The sequence below is a fragment of the Panthera leo genome, chromosome B4, assembly GCF_018350215.1.
Source record: "Panthera leo isolate Ple1 chromosome B4, P.leo_Ple1_pat1.1, whole genome shotgun sequence".
NCBI lineage: Eukaryota > Metazoa > Chordata > Mammalia > Carnivora > Felidae > Panthera > Panthera leo.
The window spans coordinates 12,580,137-12,603,645 of record NC_056685.1 but is presented as its reverse complement, the minus strand read 5'-3'; the positions used below and the strand labels follow the sequence as shown (position 1 = coordinate 12,603,645).

Below are 23,509 nucleotides of genomic sequence, written 5' to 3'. Positions count from 1 at the left end.
GCTTAACCGACTGAGCCACCCAGGCGCCCCTAAACCACTCTTAAATCCTACTTCCAAAGCTCAAGTTCCTAAAACTATCATCTTGTGACAGCTTATTCGTGATATCAGAGCTGGGGGGTGGCGTAGGGGTTATTTAGACTAGAAATATAATCTGACCTTCATTCATTCAACAAGAATGTATTGAGCCTCATACGTGCCAGGCATTGTTCAAGGCTCTGGGATACAACAGAGAACAAAGCAGACGAAAACCATGTCTTCGTGGAAATCACCTAATGTGGGGAAACAGCCAATGGGCGAATAAGGAAAATACACGTCGTGTTAGGAAGTGAGAAGTACAAAGGAGAGAAACAAACCCGTGATGGGTAAAAGAACATGTTGTGGGCAATTTTACACAAGAGATCTCCTTTTTAAGAGCATGGCAGTTGAATTCCCCCCCATTGGAAAGGCTCTGTTGACTAGAGTCATAGGAACCACTTTTTGCGATGTGTTAGAGTTCACTATGGACTTCCACACACGGACCTGATTTGAACGTGTCTGCAGCCCTGTGAGATCTCCTGAGTGCCCACTTCATTGATGATAAAACTGAGGGACGGAAGAACTTAACCGTCTGCGCAGTGAGCAGCGTTGTCTGGCACTGGCTGGGATCGCTCGTCCTCTCCGCCCGGCCATGTGGACAGAGTGTCTGTCCCCGTTACTCCTGGACGAGGGGGATAAGGAAGCCTGCGACGGGGTGTTTGTGTACTCCTCAGAGATGCTGTTTCACAGAATTTGACATTTACAGTTTCTGGGTTCGGTTTGTTTTCTCCCTAGGGGGAATATCATTAAAGGAAATCTGTAAAGAGTATTAATATACAACAAGAGAACAGAGTTGGGTAAAACTGAAAACTCTCCCCACAATCTGGGCATAACCCTCCTCCCCCGTCCTGTACTTACAAATCTTCAGGGGCACCTGGGTGGCTCAGATGGCTGAGCCTCCGACTCTTACTTGCAACTTGGGTCATGATCCCAGGGTCATGGGATCGAGCCCCGTGTTGGGTTCCATGCTGAGCATTGAGCCTACTTGGGATTCTCTCCCTCTCCCTCTGCCACCCTCCCTTGCTTGTGCGCTCTCTCTCTCTCTGAAATAAAACATTCGATTAAATTTTAAAATATAATAAAATCAATAAATCTTGCACGACACACTAGCTGGGAGCTGCTGTCCCTGCCGCGTCTGGTGCTGTATACGCTTGTCAACTGGGCCATCGCCCGACGTGTTAGTCGTCACACTGAAGCTGCATCCTGACGATCCGAGTCCGCGTCAGGAAGTACGAGCCACCCCTGCTATCCCAGAAACTTTTTTAGTTTCGTTCATAAATTAAGTTCTGAGAGCCAAAATGCCAGTAAGCCCACAGAGACCTTTTTTTTTTCCCCTACCTAGAGTTTATCCAAGTATAAAACCTCCAAGTAAATCTGTCAAGCACAGAGCTTTCAGGTTAAACGTGCTCATCCACTGTTTACGTAAAAGCCGTGAGATCACGGCCTGGTTTTTGTTGTTGTTGCTACCGTTGTTTGAAAATGAGGGGAATAGGTTTTTCTTCGTCTCCTAAAGACAAGCAAGTGGACAGAAAAGAAAGAATAGTCAACAAACATTTACTGAAAATCTGGTATCGTTTTCGTAAGGTGCTGACTCAAAACTGGAGAAAAGTGGGGATTTGGGAAGCAGATGAAGGATAGGATTCTAGTCCTCTGCTCATGGAAGGAGTGAGCAAGTTACTTAGCCTTTGAACCTCAGGTTCCTCTTCTATAAAATGGGCATAAGACCTGCTCAGAAATATCATTATCGGGACTAAATGAGCTATAAACCGTTTTATGTCTGGCACTTAGTGTCCATAGATGACACTATTATGGGGCTAGTAGGGGCCAAATGCACCTCCGCTGGCCCTTCCCTCGGGGGCATAAAGGCCTTGACTTGGGCCACGAGCCACAAAACCCAGAGTGGGGTGGGCAGAGCTGCCCCCCAGGAGCCCGTGTGAAGCCACAGGAGCAGTGAGGCAGAGGGGCTGGATGGAGGCAGTGAGGCACCGTCCGGAAACCCAAGAGAGAAGGCAGAAAAGAAAACCAGAGCGAACGGTCACCGGCGGTGACCAGGCAGATTGGAGTAGGCAGTTCAGAGGGCAGAGCGGGGATGGGCTTCCCGAAAGAGTCCACAGGAGGAGGGGGACGGGATAAAGCTTCATCAGGGAGCCCGGGGCTCACGTATGAATGGGTCAAGCCGGTCAGGCAGCCACAGAGGGTGGGCACACACTTCTGTTTTGGAGAGATTTGCGTTTCTAGTTTACTTGCAGCCCGCACCATTCCAGATACGGGTTACCTCTTAAAGTCCATGCTTCAGCGGTGCTCAGGTTCGGACAATGTTGAATACAAATTCCTAGTGCTGGGAACCCCCAGTGTCCGAGCCAGCCGCCTAACTGGAGCTCTTGGTTGCTGGGGTCTTACTCCCAGACTCCGAGGTCCAGAGGGATGGCAGGAGTCCAGCGACCCCCGTCCAGGGGCAGGGGGTCCTACCACTCCTGTTCACAGACGGTGCCCAGCCTCTGCAGGGACCCTTCTGGTAACGGGACACTGGCCCACCACTCATGAGGAAGCCATCCCCTGGATTAGCAACGCTGAGTCGTCCCTAGGGTCACTGTAAAGTCTGTCCCCTCCTCAGCCCTCAACACACAGGACCTCCCCGAGAACTGCCCTCCAGGAAGCTGCCTCCCACCCACCTTCCTTCTCCTGGAGCTGTCCCTTCTGAGACCAAACGTCACCACCCCTTCAACCAGTGAAGTTGACCCTGAGGGCTTCTCCGTCCTGATGGCTCTCCTCTTGACATGGTGAAATTTGCAAACATTCATCTTAAAACGTAGCCCGTGGAACTGAACACAGCAATTCATTTATGTTCTGAATGTATCAGTCCCGTGAACACCCTTGTCAAGAACACTGTGATTTATTTTGAATGCTAATATCGCACAGCTTTGGGGTCTACCACATGACATTTTAGGCTCCCGCTAAGCCTGTTGTCAAAATTCAGGTGCACGCATACAGAGAATTTGGGGGGATCTGTTTTGTTCACTAACTCTATCCATAGTCCTAAAAATAGTGTCTGTCCCCTGGTGGCTCAGTCGGTTGAGCATCGGACTTCGGCTCAGGTCATGATCTCGTGGTTCGTGGGTTCGAGCCCCGTGTCGGGCTCCGGGCTGACGGCTCAGAGCCTGGAGCCTGCTTCGGGTTCTGTGTCTCCCTCTCTCTCTGCCCCTCTCCCGCTCATGCCCTGTCTCTCCCTCTTTCAGAAATAAACATTAAAGAAATTAAAATTAAACTAAAATAAAAATAGTGTCTGACTGGTAAGATCTCAGTAAATGTTTGTTAGGTGAAGCAACGGGGATCGTGTACTTGAGAAGATTGTATCCAGACTTTTTGTTAGGATAATAGAATCCTCCAGTACCAATGATCCTAAAGGCAGAAAAGACCAAAGACATGAACCAGAGCCTGGGAACAGTCGGGATGTTTTGGGGTTGTTTTTTTTTTAAAGTTTATTTATTTATTTTTGAGAGGGGGCAGGGGATGAGCTGGGGAGGTACAGATGGAGAGAGGGAAATACAGAATCAAAAGCAGGCTCCAGGCTCTGAGCTGTCAGCACAGAGCCCAACACGGGGCTCAAACTCGCAAACCGTGAGATCATGACCTGAGCCGAAGTTGGGCACTGAACCAACTGAGCCACTCAGGAGCCCCCAGAATGCTTATTATTCACACACCTTGTGATTCACCCATGAAGGTGTGCAATTCAGTGATTTTTAGTATACTCAAGGAATAATGCAACTCTTACCATCATCAGTTTTAGAACATGTTTGTCGTTCCCAAAAAGAAACCCTGTAGCCTTTAAGTATCACCCTCCCCACCCCACGATAGCCCCATCACCTTAACCCTCAGCGACCACTAGTTTATTTTCTTTATAGGTAGATTTATCTATTTCAGACATTTTGCATAAATGGAATCCTACAATATGTCATCTTTTGTAACCAATTTCTTTCATTCAGCATAATGTGTTCAAGGCTCATCCGTGCTGTATCATAGATCAGTCCTTAATTCCTTTTTTTTTTTTTTTTGCCCTTTTGTCCTTACTTTATTTTTTTATTGAAATAAAATTAACATACAATGTTATATTAGTTTCAGGTGTACAACGCGCTGATTCGACAATTTTTTATATTATTCAGTGATCGCCGTTAAGTGTAGTCGCTCTCACCATACAATGTTATTACAATAGTGTTGACTCTGCCCATTGCTGTATTTTTCATCTCTGTCACTTATTTTATAACTGAAAGTATGTACTCCTTAATCCTTTTATCTATTTTGGCCATCCTCCCTACCCACTTCCCCTCTGGCAACTACCAGGTTTTTTCTCTGTATTTAAGAGTATGCTTAGTTTTGGGGAAAAAAGTTTAGAAAAAAAATGGGGGGCTCCTGGGAGGCTCAGTCAGTTAAGCGTCTGACTCTTGGTTTCAGTTCAGGTCATGATCTCACGGTTTGTGGTACTGAGTTCCACATCAGGCCTTGTGATGATAGCATAGAGCCTGCTTGGGATTCTCTCCCTCCCTCTCTCTGTCCCTTCCCTGTTGACCCGCATGCTCTCTCTTTCTCTCTCTTTCCAAATAAACTTAAACAAAAATTTAAGAGTCTGCTTATTTTGGGGGGTGTGTATCTATTTGTTCACTTGCTTTTTAGATTCAACATATAAGTGAAATCAGATGGTATTTATCTTTCTCTGACTGGCCTATTTCATTTAGCATAATACCCTCTAGGTCCATCCATGTTGTTGCAAATAGCAAGATTTCATTCTCTTTTGTGGCTAATATTCCAGTGTGTGTGTGTGTGTGTGTGTGTGTGTGTGTGTGTGCGTGCGTGCCACATCTTCGGTAGCCATTCGTCAATTGACCGACACTTGGGCTGCTTCTGCATCTTGGCTCTTGTAAATAATGCTGCCACAAACACAAGGAGGTATGTATCTTTTTGAATTAGTGCTTTCCTTTTCTTTGGATAAACACCCAGTATTGGAATTACTAGATACTATTGTATCTCTCTTTTTAGTTTTTTAAGTAACCTGTTTCCTGAAGTGGCTACACCAATCTACAATTGTGGACAGAGTTTCCATATTTGCCACATCCTTGCCAACCCTAGTTATTTCTTGTCTTTCTTATAGGAGCCATTCTGACAGGTGTGAGGTGACATCTCATTGTGGTTTTGATTTGCATTTCCCTGATAATTTAGTGATGTCGGGTATTGTTTCCTGTGTCTGTTGGCCATCTTTATGTCTTCGAAAAAACATCGATTCAGATAGTCTGCCCATCTTATAATCAGATTGGTTTTTTTGGTGTTGAGTTGTGTCAGTTTATATACATACATACGCACATACATATGCTAACCCCTTATCAGATCTATCATTTGCAAATGTCTTTTCCCATTCGGTAGGTTGCCTTTTTGTTTTGCTGATTGTTTCCTTCATTGTGCAACAACTTTCATTTCCCTTGTCTGAGGCCATAGATCTGTAAATATGTTGCAAAGGCTGATGTCCGAGAGATTACTGCCTATGTTTTCTTTTAGGAGTTTTATGGTTTCAGGTGTCACATTGGGTCTTTAAACCATTTTGAGTTATTTTGTGTACGGTGTGAGAAGGTGGTCCAGTTTTCATTCTTTCACGTGTAGCTGTCCAGTCCTTAATTCCTTCCAATGGCTGAATAATATTCCACAGTATGGGTGGACCACATTTTGTTTATCCATCCATTCACCGGTTGAGGGACATTTAGGTTATTTCCACTTTTGCCTATTTTGACTAATGTTGCTGTGAACGTTCACAGGCAAGTTTTTGTGTGATGTATGTTTTCATTTCTCTTGGATATACACCTAAGAGTGAGTCATATGGTCACTCTTTGATTCACACTGGGGATATATCAGACTGTTTTCCAAAGTAGCCGCACCATTTTACGTTCCCACCAGCAACGTGCGAGGGTTCCAATTTCTCCCCGTTCTCAACAACACTGGTTGTTGAAGGATGCTTCTTTCTAGTCTCATTGCTTGTCTCACATTCCTTAAAAATGTTGCATTCCTTTCCAGGATATAAAGCCTCTATTTGCTGAATTTAAATTATTTACCATCAGGAAAAAAATACAGGAAAATCGAAAATGGAAAGTATTTAAATTGTGCCTATCCATCTTGGAAAAATGAACTGTGTTAAAGAAAAGTGAAGAAAACTAAAGCTGTCAGTTTCCGGGTCCAGAGAGTTTCCCTTCTTTGTTTTGGTGCCTTAGCATTTTGAGGACACAGATGTGCATACATATGCGGGTATAGAAAGAGCAACAATTTCTCACCTGCTTTACGTGCTACGCCAGCATAATCCCTAACGATTCCCTGGGATGCTACCAAACTATGGAGCGATTTTTAGCCTTCGGCATATGGAGGTGTCAAAAAAAATGCATCTTCTTGCAGATGGGAGTGTCTCTGGTCCAGTAGTCAATCTCTTAAATTCTTGGCTACTTAAGGCTTTCAGTGAAGATGAGTGTATTCTTCTTTATTTTACCCTCATCTTGATGGCTTTCATAACAGGAAACGAATTTACGATTACAAAAGGCTTATTGTTCCCCATCAACTCTTTGCATTCATTTGTAGAACTTCCTTTTTGTAGAAGGAATCTTACCATGTGCAGGAAAAAACATTCATAGCTTTGCTTAGTACTGGCCAAGACTTCCTCCTTTTTAGTTGAAAAATAATAACCTTAAGGTGGTTTTCCTTCAAAATTTGTATGATGGCCTTTTCAATGTCACTGCAGTAGTGATGGGTTTGTGCAATTTTTGTTTTCCTTACACGAGAGATACCAGGGTTTAGGAGTGTTTTCACATCCACAATAAGTAACCCATCTTGAAAAAAATTTTTTAAATGTTTATTTATTTTCGAAGGAGAGAGACACAGAGTAAGAGTGGGAGAGGGGCAGAGAGAGAGGGAGACACAGAATCCAAAGCAGGCTCCAGGCTCTGAGCTGTCAGGACAGAGCCCTACGCAGGGCTCAAACCCACAAACCATGAGATCATGACCTGAGTTGAAGTCAGACACCCAACCGACCGGGCCATTCAGCCGCCCCGCAACTAACCCATCTTTTAAATAAGGACATCTGACACCTTTCAGATGAACGATTACTGTTATGAACTCAACTAGCTATAATTCACTGGTGGGTATTTTATGTTTCCACACTGGTTTTTAATTATTGCTACAAAATTAAAAATACTGGGTTTTCAAAGAGAAAGGGAGAGGGAGAGAGAGGTAGCAAGCAAGAGAACACAGGGGAAATGGGGATTTTGATACATTGGTGACGGGAATGAAAATTAGTTCCATCGTTTTGAAGAGAAGTTTGGCAATACCTGGTAAAGACCCCTCCCCTACAAAAGCAATACCATTCCCAAGTGTTTACCCTAAAGAAGTTCTCAGACAGGTGCTAAGGTGATGTACGTGATCTTTAGATTCTTTCATTTATCCATCATCCAGCAGATATTCACTGAGCATATACTGGGTCCTATGTACTATTCTAGGGATGACAGATACAACAGAGGACAAAACAAACAAAAATTCTACCTTCAGGGGGGCTTCTGTTCTAGAGGAGGAGGATGTGAAATAAGCCAAGTAAGTGAGGAAAACACATGGCAGGAAAATTGGTGATAAGTGCTATGGGGAAAAATAAAACAAAGAGATTAGGAAGCACTGGGAGGGGATTAAAAACATTAATGGGACGGACAGAGACAGCCTCATGACAATTGGGGCTGCTTGATTCAGCAAATAAAAATACAAGACACACACACACACACCCCCTCCTTAAACTTGAATTTCAGATAATGAGTGAATTTTCTTTAAGAATAATAAGCATGTCCCACACAATATTCGGGACATTTCTTATATCACACACACTTACTCACTGTTTACCTGAAGTTCAAATTTAACTGGATGTCCCGTATTTTCTCTGGCAATCCCAGTGACCATTGGATAAAACTCTGAAGGAATGAGGGAGTTAATTGTGAGGATGTTGTTGAATGAATAACTGGGAAGCAACCGTGTGAGGCAGAAGAAACAGCAAGAGTGAAGGTCCTGGCCCACTGTAACAGTGAGCTCTTAGTAGTTTGCTCCTCAGGAAGAGAGAGAGAAGTAATTTGGGGTCTATATTTGTACAATAGAGTCAAATGGATGGACTAAATCTAATTGTGTCAATGTTGATAAATCTCAACAACATTATGTTGCATGGAAAATAAGCTGTGAAAGAATAAATCTGTTTGGTTGCATTTCTATAAGGTTTGAAGACACACAGACTAGTATATACTGTTCATGGCTGCATTCATTTCACCATCAAAGGACAAACCAATCGCGGAATGATATACGGCAGCTTTAGGAGAGCCTCAGCCTCTGGGGAGGGAAAGAGAAAAATTGAGAGGTGTGGCTTTCTGTCTCTCTCTCTCCTTCCCTTCCTCCCTCCCCCCTTCTCTCCTTCCCTCTCTTTCAGTAGGAAAGTCAGTCTGCATTTGGAACAACGTGGGTGGACCTTGAGGGCATTATGCTAAGTGAGATAAATCGGATAAGGACAAATACTGTATGATATCTCTTATACCTGGAATCTAAAGAACCCAAACTCATAAAAACCGAGTGGACGGGTGATTATCAGAGTCTGGCAGGTAGGAGAAGAGGGCACCAACTTGCCATTCGTAAGCAAGTAAGTTCTGGAGATCTAAGACACGGCGTAGTGATTACAGTCAACAATATCGTATTATAAATTTCAAAGTTGCTAAGAGACTAGATCTCAACTATTTTCACCACAAAAAAGAATAATAATAATTATGTGACACGATAGAGGAGTTACGGTGGTAATCCAATTGCAAAAATATAAAAATATATAAATACAAATATAAAAAAATACAAAAATATATAAAATGATTTGTTGTATCAAATCAACACATTGTACACCCCCAACCTACACAATGTTACACATCAATTATATCTCAATAAAAAAATAGAAAGGCTAAAGCACAGAGGGCCAAATGTTCAGTCTTACTGGTAGTTATTCAGTACTCTAATACATTTTCTGTACTTTCCTGAATGCTCCTGTGTTTTATTAGTTAACATACTTTCTGAAGAAGGACAGCAAAATCCAAAGAAAAAGAATTCCAGGTACCTTTGTATTATGAGGAACCCAGTAGAGTAGGAAGTAACTTATGAGCGTTTCAATATATGATCTAGCAACAACCTTGTGCAGGTGCCGGTAGGTGAGAAATACTGATGTGCTGTGCTCATTATCTAGTGTGAGAAGCTAGATGTCCCACAAATTCATTGGGAGCCCTGAGGCTGGCCAGGAGCTCCTGAGCACCTGTTTCCTCATCCGTGCAGCCAAAGTGCTTCCAGAAGCCTAGGACCCTCAGAGCGTTACTGTGAATAACGAGTAAGACCACAGCCAGACAGGCACGGAAAGTGTTCCAGGAGGGACCGGGCAGGGCATTTTGTTTCGGTCTAATCTGGAACCCCCACCGGACTTGCCATTGAAGTGGAGATCGAACAAGCTTACGAAATTCTTCTTATATAAAATGAAATTGAATTTAGATTCCTAAGACGCAAATAAAATTGGGGAGGCTCTGTGTCACTTCAGCGTTGCTGGGTGACCTGGGGCTTCAAGGGTCTGAGCAGGCAGAAGGAGCCAGAAGTTCACATGTGGGTGTTGATATGCTATTCCCCACATCTGAGGACGAAATGGAGGGACGCTCCAGGAGTAAATGCTGTGACCGGTCATCATTCCTACGGGCATCCATTTAAAGCAAACCATACACCCTCAGTAGGTGACCAAAGTTGCGGGCCACTGAAATGAACTTGAATCCTTCTTAGGTTAGTCACAGATGAGCAAGGTGAACATTCTACCAGGAGAGGGCACGCAGGGTACCCAGAGGAAAGGAATGGAATTCAGGACACAGTTATTTAGGGCAAGAACATTTCCTCTGATTTATTTACAGGGCTTAGCTCACCTGGGATCTCATTAAAGCTCACCACACTTAGGTAGAGGGCTCAAACCAAGAATCAACATCTAATGTGGTGGGCAAAGGGGCGTTATACAGACACGAAAGCTGCCAGATTTCATGCTCTTAGATGACGCAGAGAAAGCAAGTAAGAATACTAATAGCATATGTTTTATTAAACACATGCTCTGTGCCGAAAATTTCACATACATTATGCAGTGCGACCTTCGTAGCAGACCTATGAGGGGGAACCTGAGAGTTTAGAACTCGTTAGCCTAAGGCCACACAACTAGTAAGTTGTCGATTTGCGGTTCAAATCCACGCCGTGTAGTGCCACCGTCTACACTCCTAACCCCAACCCTGCTGCTCTCAGCATCTTTGGGTGGGAAAGTGGATCATAACTCCAGTCCCAACTTGCTAGGTGGACAGATAAGGAAGCCCCTGCCCAAAGACTCAGACTGACCTGTTCCAAGCCCTACCGGGATGGGGAGCAGAATCGGAGACCTGATTGTATGAACCGCAAGGATCATGGTGAAAATAGATTCCTTACGTAGCTGTTGTAAAAGTACATACCAAGAGTCATGTCGGGTTGGCAAACTGGGAGCCGACAGTGACTCAGTTATGCCCCATCATTGGACTTGGTCCCACTGGAGAACGAATACCTCCATGCGTCTGCAGAGCTCTGCTTGGGTGCGGACGATTTTGATGGCCAGGGTCAGTGTGGCGTGGCGATCAGCAAAATGTCACATTGCTGAATGTTGTCGTCGGTGCTTCCTGCTTCCCTTTCCTTCCTCCCCTCCATCCATCCACCCCTCCAGAAAGCAGTCCCGAGACGCTTCTTCCTGGGAGCCCTTCAATGAGCAATTTCTGCTTTTGCTCGAAATTAAGCCTCAGTGGACAGAATACACTGGAGGCCTTGGAGACAGACTCAGATTCACATCTGCCTCTTTCTGGGTGTGGACTTCTGGCAAGTTACTCAATGTATCCGAGCCTCGAGTTCTGGCTCTGTACAATGGGATTTAACAATACCCACTGTGCCGTGTTACCGCAAGGACTGTAGAGGATGTGTGTGACGTGCCCGGCACCACTCAGTAAACGAGAGCGGTGATGACAGTAATGGCGAGGATGGGCACCTGGTCCCAGGTGAGGTGATAACTGTGTGCGAGGGAATTTTCTTTTTTTTTTTTTTTTTTTAATTTTTTATGTTTATTTTTGAGAGAGAGAGAGAGAGAGAGCACAAGTGGGTGGGGGGGGGGGGGGGGGGAGTAGAGAGAGAGGGAGACACAGGATCCGAAGCAGGCTCCAGGCTCTGAGCGGTCAGCACAGAGCCCGACGCGGGGCTCGAACCCGCGCATCGTGAGATCATGACCTGAGCCGAAGTCGGACGCTTAACCCACTGAGCCACCCAGGCGCCACAAGGGAATTTTCTGGGTAAAGGGTCCAGGGGGGCATTCTCTGAAGATCCGAACGATACTTTCCTTTCTCTCCACCGTGTCTCCTCGCTTGTACCCCCCTTAAGACCAAAATCGTCCTTAGACATCCTGGCTCCTCCTCAGGATCAGCTGTTCAGACCATAATGTTTATTTGCTTTGTTTTGGAATTTTGAGTGGCAGAAAGCAGTAGGAATGGGGCAAAGACCTGGGAGATCTTCTGAAGAACACAGCCCCCCACCTCCCCCCCCCCACCCCCCAGAGGGTCAAAGAGTATGAAGGAAGAGCGTTGGGCTTCCACCAGCCAAAACCAGAGCAATTTAGACCGAGTGAACACTCAAAGGAGAGATGGAAGGACAACCATCGTAAGAGAGAAATGACATGTGCTGGGTTAGTGTTTTTATTAGGCCTCCACAGACACAGGGATCTTTAGAACATACCACAGGTGTTCCACAAAAGCTGGGCTTGGGTGTTGGCCCCGGGCTCACGTGTGGGAGGCCGAGCCTACTTACGGTTTCAGACTGGCCATCATTTAGGCCGCCTTGAGGAAGACAACGGTATGGAATCGCTGATCCACACCGGTCAAACGCTGTTTTCTACCATCACAGGCTCGTCTCCTGTTTTTTAGATTAGCAGGGTGGATTTAATTATAAAAACCTATTGGGCAATTATCACAATGCTTGGCCAAAGGAAAGCGATAAAGCAAAATTAAACACACCCTGTTCAGATTAATACATGTAGGCGACCCGGAGTGAAATACAGTTCGTGAAACAAAAACAGAGACAGCATTGCCGTGATGTCTGCCTGTGAAGAATCCCCAGCAGGGTGACAAACACAGGCATGTGCGGAAATGTAGATGATAAAGTGTTATGTACGCGCAGATACAAGTAGGCTCTCCTGGGGCAAGGGAGCGGGGCCTCGGCGAAGGCTCCCTGCAAAGCGAGTGTGGAAGACTGAGGGGTGGCAGGTGAAGGGAGGGGAGGGAGGCCTTCTGTGCACAGGTGCAGCAGGACCAAAACGGGGACCTGAGCAAGTGCTTCTCAGGGGTGGGACGTGGCGAGCAGGGGAGAGTGAGTGGGGGGGCTGCACAGGCAGGAGGGGGTGGTCAGCGAAAGGAAGACAGGGAGGTGGCTTCCCGCGTCCCAGCCCCAACCAGTGCCTACGATGAAGACATACCAAGTCAGGAGCTGTACCCCTGATGTTTTACCCCTGGTGGGAAAGCAGATTTTTTTCACAATAGAACAATTCCAGTTTGATTAGGGAGGTAACCAGTTAGGAAGGGTATCCATCAGAACTAAATTCTTACATCCACAATTCCACGTCTGACAATGTTCATTCATTCATTTTATTCATTCCTTCAATGAATGTTTATTGAGCATTTAATACGGGCCAGGGACTGTTCTGGGCTCAGAAGAGTCAGCAATAAACAAAACAGACGTAAATCCCTGGTCTCCTGGGAGGGTCAGGTAATAAACAAAGCATGTAGGTGAATAAGTTGTATATAGTCTTGTTAGAAGGTGATAAGGACAATAGAGAAAAATATAACAGGGAAGGGATCAGGGGGAGGGGCAGGAGCAGGAGAGCCAATGGGAGGAGTGGTTGTTTTTAAGGAAGATGGGCATACATCACCGTCATTTGGAGCATTTAAAGAATTGAGTGAGGGGCTCCTGGGTGGCTCTGTCAGGTAACCATCAGACTTCGGCTCAGGTCATGATCTCATGGTTCGTGGGTTCCAGACCCACACCAGACTCCGTGCTGACAGCTCAGAGCCTGGAGCCGCCTTCAGATTCTGTGTCTCCCTCTCTCTGCCCTCCCCTGCTCATGCTTTATCTCTCTTTCTCCAAAATAAATAAACATTAAAATATAAATTAGAAAATAAAGAAGTGAGTGACACAGTTATAAAAAACTAAAACTTCTATTCCTCTCTACTGAAAAGAAAAGATGGTCAGGAAAGATCTCACTAATAAGGTAACATTTGAGCAAGGATCTGAAAAAGATGCTGGTTTAATTCCTCCTGATATCTGGGGAAGTGCATTCCAGGCAGAGGGAAGTGCAAAGACCCTGGGGCTAGAGAGCCTGAAGAGTAGGGACTACAGCCTGGAGGCTAGGATGCCTGGAGCAAAGTCAAGGCCCAAATGGAATAGTGGTATCCATTCAGTTTACCAGCAGAATTAACAACCCGGGAATTCATTAGAAATGCAAATACTTACATCCCCCCCCCCCCCCCACAGGCGTATAAATCCGAAACTCTGGGGGAAACTGAGACCAAGCATCCAGGTGATCCTGATGCCGGTGTAAGTCTGAGAACCACTATCTCAGAGCTGGGTCCAGAGCCCTCTTCTTTCCCCACTTTCCTGGACAATCTTCCTAGATGATCCCATCAATTTCCATAGCTTTCAATGCTCTCTATGTATAGGCATTGTCAGCTTTCTTTGTTTTCCAGACGCATTTCTCTCTTTATGTGTATCAAATCTAGTTGCGTGTGTCCAATCCTCATTTCAACAAATAGCCTAACCAGCTTCTACTTGGTTTCTATTTGGTGAGCCAGAACTCTAGAAACTTGCTACACCGAACTCCCCAAATTCATAACGTGAATTCTGACGATTCTCTGCCCTGCTAATTTGGGGGCAGGTCAGATTTGGTTTCGGTGGCAGAAGAAATCATCATATCACCAGCATGACCGCCTCCAGCCCCATCCCAACTCTAAGAAACCGACTTGCCTTCTTCTCCCTGGGACACGGGGGCCTGTGTTCTCATAAATCCCGGGCCTCTTCCTCCCACACCAACTCATCATTTCAATACGTTCTTATTGCTTGCCTGAGAGATTGATTGATTGATGTCACCCGCACAGAAGCCGCCACACTATTAGAAGTTACGACTGAACACACAACGCGTGCTGAACTTTTTTCCCATTCAATCTCACAAATATTTCTGTCCTGACTACCTTTTGTGATGAGGCAATGGGCCTCGTTATTATGACAATAGATTACAAGGATTGAGTTCCTGCTGACGGACACTGGCTTCGGGCACCATAAGGAATCCTATGTCTCCAAGGACCTGACCATTAGCAGGTTAAGATGGGTGAGCGTTAAATACGCCAACTGTGAAGTCAGGAGACTGTGTCCTACTTGTCAGGTGCGGGACCTGAGGTGGGTTATAAAACCTCTCTGTGCCTTAATTTCCTTTGTCCTAAATGGGGTTGACAATAGTACCAACCTCATAGGGACTGTGAGAAGATTAAATGAGTTATATGTAAAGTGCATAATCAGTTCTGGGGCTTGGTATGTGCCAACAAAGTGGTAACTATGGTTATTAATACCCATTTCTGAGTAAATACACAGAAAGGGTTTGGCGAGAGAGCTAACCTATGTACTTGAGCGTGCTGCTAATGTATACCGGGTTTATACTGTGGCACTCACTGCAATACATTTGCTCCCAGGACTTCACAATTACAATTAGCTTGTGATGTTTTGATTGATTCTCGTCCGTGTTTCAGAGAGAATTGCCCTGGGTTTTTGTTGCCGTGAGTTAAGGCAGTCAAAACCGTGTTTCCCAACCAGGAAAAAAAATAATAAGCAATAATCTAATGTAACGAGAACATAACAAGATTATAAAACATAGCTATTAAAAATGATATCGCTATTTAAAAAAAAATAACGAAATAAAACACAGCCAGTAAATGATGTCTTCGTGTCCCCCAGGGAAACATGGTTTTCAGTACTTGTTGTCAAAGCCATGAGAGGAGATGGAATTCCTTTGGGTTGAAGTGGTTCAGAATTGGCCTTTAATTGACCTGGGATGGAGGAGAAAAGAGGATTGGGTATAAAAATAAAACAGGGTTCCCTTAAAATCAGTCAAGCATTTTGGGGTGCCTGGGTGGCTCAGTTGGTTAAGTGTCCAACTTCGGCTCAGGTCATGATCTCATGGTTCACGGGTTCAAGCCCAGCGTCGGGCTCTGTGCTGACAGCTCGGAGCCCGGAGCCTGCTTCAGATTCTGTCTGCCTCTCTCTCTCTGTCCCTCCCCCATTTGTACTCTGTCTCTCTCAAAAATAAGTAAGCAGTAAAAAAATTTTTTTAATCAGTCAAGCACTTTAACCTGCCCCAGAGGGGTCTTGCTCTATCCTTAAAGTCTGGTTGGAGTATGAAAGGAAAAGACACCAGTGCTATTCTCTGGAAATATACAAATGAAATGTAAGTCTTTGTCCATATGGGGCAGGTTAGGAACTAATGTAGAGGTACATACTACCCTCATTTCCAGGTGCCATCCAGCTCTGACTGTGATTCAATCCATAATTAATAGTGTATGTAAAGTAAGCTGGCTACCTTGTTCATTGCGATCTCCAATATATAGGTGGGAGTTAAACATGAAAGATAAGGGCTCTGAGCCACAAAAGAATGACTTTGGGTTCAAATCTGATTAACAGAGCTGCTTCAGCAAGTTACTCAACCTTTTTAACCCCCCAGGTGCCTCATCTGTAGAAGGGGAATAAAAATAACTTTCACCTCATAGGAATCTTGGGATGATCAAATTTATGAATGCTTGGAAAGTTCATGGCACTGTGCCTGGCACAGAGTACGTATTTGTAATAATGTAAGATATCGTTATCAGTTGTATGGTTTTGAAAATCCTCAGCATGTGTCGAACCCATACTCTTCATAAGGCTGGAGATAGATATCGTGAGGCCTGTTGTAAAGGTGAAGAAACGGGCACCAAAGAGTTAAGAGACTCATTCAAGGTCCCAATGGGCCTTCGAAGCTGGAGCCCAGGGCTATCCATGTTCCTGGAAGGGATTACGTAACCCAGGCTGAGACCCACTCTCAGACTCAGACACTTGGTATTTGTCCCCAGCGAGGCAGTTACACAAAGGTAGGGGTGGGGGCCATCTTTCTTCGCCAGCAGTGGTACTCCGGCCAAGATGCTAGCTGAAGAACCTTCTGCTAATGGCCTGCATACTGCCCAGAACTTGTTTAGGAAAGCTGTGACTTCAGATCCCAGAGTTAAGAACCTGGTACTTTTCACTCATGTAGCAGCTTTAATTTTTGCTCTGCAACGTTGGGCATAAAAAACATCACATTAATTTACTTCTCTAAACCCGATGAAATCTGACTACATCCCCCACTCACGTCGGTGGCAGGAATTCACTCCTTTCCTCTCCCCAGCTCACGTTGTACCTTAAACCAGGAAAGGGTCTCTTGTTTATCAATCCAACATAGTTGCCACAGATCCATTTTAAAGGTCCATTTTAAAACCAAAGGCTCCATCCCTCCGGCGGGGCAAACCCCAAGACCCTTTACTGTGCCAAAGATTCACCTCTTAGAACTTAGTACCCCCACCCATTGTCCACATGCTGCCCCGTCAGATGTCTGGCGCCCTCTTGAGGCACTACATAGACATTGCACGGGCCTCTCCATACATACAGATGTCACTCCTTTCCCTCTTCTGGGGGTAATACCACCCATCTCCACCCCCCATTTCCAAGCCTCGGAGCACCTCTCCGCTCTTTGAGAAGTTGGCTCTTTTCAAAATGAGCCTCCCTAACTCTGTTTAAGAGGCAAGGGGAACCCCAGATATTCAAGTCGCAAAATCCTGCTTGCTCTCCGGAGGGACAAAAGGAAATGTATTTCTCCTTCTTTCTGAATCTTCTCCAGCAGTGAAAGGAAACACAAAAGCAAATGTCCAGAAACCAGCCAGCCACGTTTCTTTTTCTTCTTTTCAAATTAGACTCTTCAAAAAGTATTAAACTCAGGCTGAAAATGGAAACACTGTATTCTTTCATCAAGACTGCATGTTAGGGCTGGCTGATGCCTCAACACTTTGCAAAGATCCTTTGATTCTTTATGCCTTTGCAAGTAACTGCCTGAATTCTTGGTGGCGGCATCAGCTGCGCTTTGGAAAACAAACCATTACGGAATTCTGACTGGCAAAGCTGGTCATCCATCAACTCCAAGGATCACCACTGGTGAAACAGAGGATACATTACCTTCACATTGCCATTAACTTCCAGATGATTTAAGTTTGAATTTTATCTCATTTATCAAGTTTTACCATGGCCTGTTTCTCTCGGGACTTAAATTCTTCAAATAAAAGTTTTCTTCCTTAAATGTGTATCCTTTCTTAGTCTGGGCCCCAAACATATAAGGCATAGTGGGTAAAGAGATCCAGAGTGAGAATAAAACACACGAAGACCCTCCCGGGACTTATGCTTAAACAGACCCTGTCCTAGGTGTTTTACAGACATTGATTCATTTGATGCTCAGAACAACCTTTATTATCCTCATTTCATAGATGAGAAAATAGGCACAGAGAGGTTATGAAACTTGCCTGAGGCTACACAGCTAGCAGGTGGCCAAGGCAAGATCCAAGCCCAGGCAGTCTGAGCTCTTAACACAGGGCTCTCTCTCTACACATTGTGGTTAAGTGCTAAGAAGAAAATAAACAGAATAATGATACAAAGGCTACCTGGTGGGTCCGGTGCGGGCGGGCCGGCGGGCGGGCGGGGCAGTGGGGTGGGTGGTGATCAGAAAAGGTGATCTAGGAGGCAGCAGCGTTTGAACTAAAACCTAAAGGATGGCAAGGAGCCAGCTATGCAAAGAGTGGGGCTGGGAGAGTGGATGAGTATTTCCGGCAGAAGGAACAAGAAATGCAAAAGCCAAGGGAAGAAAGAATCTTCCAGGAGTAGGGGCGCTTGAGTGCGCTTGTTCGGTTAAGCGTCCCACTCTTGGTTTCGGCTCAGGCCGTGATCTCCCGGTTCATGGGTTCAAGCCCCATGTCCAGATCCACGCTAACAGCATAGAACCTGCTTGGGATTCTCTCTCTTCCCCCTCTCTCTGGCCCTCCCCCACTCGCACACTCTCTCTCTTTCAAAATAAATAAATAAACTTAAAAGAGAAGAATCTTTCAAGGGCAGAAATGTGGCCCTGTGTGGCAAAGCACAGGGTGGGGCAGGGGCAGGAGAATAATGTGATAACGTGATGGTTTCAGTAGCAATGAGAAGCTACCGACATGCTTATTCACAGAGATTATGACCTGATCTGAGATGTTTTGGAGGTCACTGGTTGCCAGGTAACAAAGGGAGAATCTGAAACAGAGGGTATGTGCAGGAGGGTTATATAGCTGAGGGTAGAGGGTGAGATGGCCCCTGGTGGGGTCTGGTGGTGAGAGATACGGCCGGATGGATCAGGAGGGCCCGGTGCTCGCGACATTCTGGCCATCTGAAGAAGTGTAGACTCTATCCCTAAGAACCAGGGAAGCCCTGAACGGGCTGAAGCAAAGAAGTCCTGTGATCAGATCCGAGTTCTAGGGGGAGTTGAGCTGGTGTGGAGAACCCATTTGAGGGACAAGAGGGCAGGCCAGTCAGGAGGCTGCAGAGACCTCCCAGTGAAAGGCAACGGGGACCGATGAGGCTGGGCCCGGGGTTATTCATTTGGCAAAGATTAACATCACCAGGCATTGTTGGAACAAGTCAGACAAGGGCTGCTCTCAAGGACCTTTCCAGAGCCATTTATGAGGGCAGGCTTAGTGATAACTTGAAGGTAAGGAAGGAGAGAAAGAAAGGAGTTAAAGACCCCTCTCTCCCTGTTTCTGGCTTGTGCTGGGAGGAGGGAAGCTCTGTAGTTAAGACGGGGAATTCGGAAAGAGGATTTGCCAGAGACGAGTGCAGTTCAGGATATATTAACAACTCCCCTGGCCAAGGTGGAAAAGCATCAGGTAGATAGTAGAAACAATCCAACGACTCTTTCTAAGGATGGGAACTAAATACCCCAAGAGAAGGGTCTGAACACCTCCTCTGTCATCCGTTCACTAGCCGGTGCAGTCAAAACAGATCAGCACTGGAAATACTCTTCCAAAGAAATAGCTTTCCCTCTGAGAGTGCCAACTGCATTATGAAAGAATTGGGCTTTGCATTAAAACCGTCTTCAAGGACTCCCAAAGTACAGAAACATCCCATTCAAATATGGCCTCCCCTGACTCAGATTCAGAAAATCAAGTCAAGTCCTGCGGTCAGGAGATGTGACCACAACAGGCTGAAACAAGTTAGGTATTCTTTATCACAGGCTCACCTTTTTCTCCAATGCTACCTGTATACAGAGATTCCCTTCTGTTGACCAAAGCCAACACCTCCCAAACTGCCAGAAATTTTCGCCTGAGATCTTTAGAGAATCTATGAACTGTGTCTGGAAAGACTTAACTTTCAATTATTGGGATGATGGAATATGCAATGTTTCTTTTTATTTCGAATGTTTAAGTCTTTGCTCCTGCTGCTATCATGGAAATAATGGTGCCAGATCTAATAGGTCCTTCAGTGATGGTGGAAAGGGAAGCAATCTCTCCCTTGAAGGAGGGAGGGATGGATGGATAGAGGCTGGGGGTGGATGGATGGAGGGAAGGAGGGAGGGAGGGAGGGAGGGATGGAAGGATGGATGGAGGGAGGGAGGCAGGGAGAGATGTTGGGATTTCAAGCGATGACTGAGTTCTAGAGAAAGATTTTACCCCTGAGACAAGCGGGCTTTCCCACCCACAATAAGCGGGTGCTCTTGTCTGCCTCTCCCTTTATTTTATAATCAAACCATGTTTTGACAATTCGTGAAAAAAATGTGTCTAGGGCAAATTGAGCTGCTGAAGCAGTAAACATTTAGACGTATAATGTGAATTGAGTTATTGTTCTCGGTAGGGATATTCCCTGAGTTTGTTTCTCTTTTTTTGGAAAGACAACGCGCCAGCCCGTTGCCCTCCCCCAGGTCTCTTGAAATGCAGGTCTCCCTTTCCCTGGTAATTGTTGCGAATCCTTGACAATAGCCCCCAAGAAGAGGTTATCTCGCAGCAACTTCCATTTCCAAAGAGTTGAGGGAGATAACAATTGGACGACGCGGAGGGCTAAGCGCCGCACCTTCAGCCCAGTGCGGCCCAGGTGGCCTCCGCCGGCGGCTCCCAGGGTAGGAGGGGGCTTCCCGCGGTGGATCTGCTGGGGTTTGTCGGGGAGGCGGGGGGCCCTCCGTTTCGGCATCCCTGCGCTGCCTCTCGCACGCCTGGCTCCGCACGGCCTCTCCCGGCTTGCGGCCGCATTCGGGACCTAACTTCGTCCCGGCCGCGCGCGCAGCGGCGAGGGGACGCGGGGCTCGGCCGGCTCCCGGGGCGAGCGCAGGGGCGCGGGCGCTCATTGTTGTCCGGACGCGGGCGGAGCGGGACTCGCCCGGGCCCGCCCTCCGCACCTCCCCGCGGCCCGCCTGCCCTCACCGGCCGCGCCGGGGCGGGGGGCCGGGGTGGGGGTGGGGGGGTGCAGCGCGCAGGGGTGGGGGTGGGGGCCGTGGGGGGCGTGGCGCGGGGCGTGGAGGCGGGCAGGGCGCCCCGCAGCATGCGGCGGGCCGGGCGCGGGCGGGGGGCGGGCCGGCGGCGGTGCGCCCTGGCGCGCGGCCAGGCTCGGCGCGAGAGGCGCGAGCGGGCGATGGGCTGACGGCGGACCCGCGGCGGGGGCGGGGCGGCGGGGGCCGGGGCGGAGGCGGCGGCGGCGGCGGCGGCGGGGGCGGCGGGGGCGCGCCGGGACCCGGCGGGGCGGCTGCGGGCGCCGCGGAGGAGGCGGAGGCGCCGGGCGCGGATGCCGCCGGCTAGGCCACGGGCCTGCGCACCCGGGGCGAATGGGACGCCGGTTCCGGTGGATCCGCCGCTGCAAACCTCGAGTTCCTGGGCTCCGGGCGAAGCGCAGCAAATAAAAGGTAACGTGTCTTTGTTTCCCAGCCGCGACTGCCGGGAGGGATTCTGCAGCGCCTCGGTGTCCGTTTTTAAATGCTGGGGCCGGTGAAAGGGACATGACACTTCTTCCCTGGGAGCGTGGAGTCTCTGAGGTCGCGGATGTGACATTTTTTTCAATGCACACCCCACGTGCGGCACCTACCACACTCCCTTCTGCTGCCGGCCCCCTCCCCCCATACACTTTCTCCGGCATCTCCACCTTACGCTGTCTGAATTTACCCGGGGAGAAAGGAAAGGACGTTGCTGTAAGACCTGGGTGGGATTTTTTTTTTTTTTTTTTTTTTAAAGAAAACCCGTTTTTATGGAAGTGACAGGGGAGTCCTGTGCTTGGGGTGCCCGAGGGTGGCAGGAGGCGGGCAGATGAGCGTGCTGAAATTGACTGCCCTTTTCCATTCCAAATGGCTGCAGCAAGTTTGATGCATAGAGAAAGGGGGAGGAGAACTGGAGGAAACCTTCTTTAGGACGCGGTCGTTTATAAACGACCAAACGGCATTGCCTCGGTAGTGCAGACAGATGCCCGGACGTCGGTCCCTGTCGCGTTTGGGAGAGGTGAACCAGTCCTGCGCTTTGAAAGCGGTGTGGGCAGGAACTCGGTGCCTTTCTCCAGTAGCTCGTTAGCAGAGTAACCGCTCAGCAGATTCAAGCAAATTCTGCAAAATTTCCGAGGGATGGCCCTTCTAATAATAGCTCTGGCGGTGGTTTCCTAATAGACACTCATTCTGAATGATGCGGCCATGCCAGGCTGCCGGAAGCTCAGCTTGCTGAGAACGGCGACCCGACGCCGGTGAAGGACTCCCTGACCCTACCATGAATGGATGAGGCGCTTTCTCCCCTATGAATGGAACATCCCAACAGAGGCCACTACCGCTGCTCTGGCTTCTTTCCCTTTGAGTCCTCGCAGCTTCTCATGAAAGGGATTCTCAGAGCACCTCAGACAGGCACGTTTCTAAACCTGAGCTCTTCCGTGGTGACGGCCTCTTCGGTGTTGGAGGGTCACCGAGGTATTTTTAGACACCTGGTCAGGCCGACTTGATCTGCGTTCACCTGATTGGGCTTTAGGCAGCTGCTTGCACAGCCCTTCCTGCTCAGCATCCAAGTCTTGTGCTTTCCCAGCCGGAGAGCCAGGAGCGAACTTCTGACTTCATCCAGGGAAGCCACAGCCGGCCCCGGGGAAGTACCTCGGGGATGGGGTGCAAAAAAATACCTCATATTCACTGGCACTTAGCTCTGTGTGCCATCTTGAAAACGTGCGACAAAGTGGGCGTTAGGGAGACAGGGAGGACCCACGCGTCACTGTTTTGTTTCTGGTCTTTGCATCACTTCGTGTTCCTTCGTAGCATTTGACCCCATTTCTGTGGAGTCTGATTTGGCCCCGGCCAGTAGCCCAAACCTTCGGATCAGCAGAAATCCGATTTTGAGTCTCCAGGTGCTGCGCATCTCCTGCAACCCAGAGTGATCAGGGGATGAGCCACTTCTGTTGGCCGATGGAACCATTCCGCCGCAAATGAAATCTGGATTTATTTAAGGCACAACGGAAATGAGGGTCATGCAACAAATAGATTGGAATCCATTTGGTCCTGAGAGGTTAAAGCGCTACAGTCAATTTAATTGGAAGCGATATTTGGACATGCTTTGAAATCAATAGTATACTGTCCTGCCCGTGAACAGAATGTTGCACCCTGAGAACTTGGAAAGAAGTTTCACCTGACGGGCAAAAAGTTGTGTGGGCGGGAGTAACCCTTTAGAAAAGAAAGAGAAAGACGGTTTCAGTTCCTCTTGTGTCAAAGGGAAGCACAGTTTGTAGAAGTGAGGATCAGAAAATCCCTGCACCCTCTTTTGTTCTGGCCAAGCGTGTGTTAGCCGCTGCTGTTGCCGTCTTCTCTTTGGCGCTCGTCTTGAACTAATTTTATTAATAAGGCTTGTTATTTATGGTGCGGGGCCTCTCTGTCATGTGTAGGTGCTATTGCCGAGTCCCCCGATGGCCTGGCAGGTGGCTGGTGCCATTAGCATTATCCTGTGGTTGGGGAAACTGAGACCCCTTGAGGTTCAGGGAGTCGCTGATTTCATAACCCGCGAGGCATGCATGGCAGGCATGTACAGTGCTCCGTGTGGGGGGAACAGCAAGGTGACAGCTTCAGGTCGAAGAAAAAGCCAAGAGGAATGAGTCCTTGCCTGGGTTCTGGAACTTGGGAAAAGGCTGGATAGACTAGTGGGTGTGCCAGCGTTTGTGCGGGAAGGGGCTCTCTCGGCAGCCTGGCTGAGTGGAGGGAAAGGTGTGGCTG

At 47.4% G+C, this 23,509-nt stretch overlaps 1 protein-coding gene across 7 annotated transcripts in view; it reads left to right on the top strand.

The window, feature by feature from the left end:
- FRMD4A (FERM domain containing 4A) overlaps positions 1 to 23,509 on the top strand; it is a 614,500-nt gene that overhangs the window by 379,545 nt on the left and 211,446 nt on the right. The window contains exon 1 of one of the 7 annotated variants that reach the window (XM_042944933.1): positions 21,037 to 21,190. The exons of the other annotated variants lie outside the window; for them this stretch is intronic. The gene's annotated coding sequence lies outside the window, so the exon portion shown is untranslated. Of the gene's footprint in view, positions 1 to 21,036; positions 21,191 to 23,509 lie in introns of those variants that run through there. 7 annotated transcript variants of the gene reach the window in all.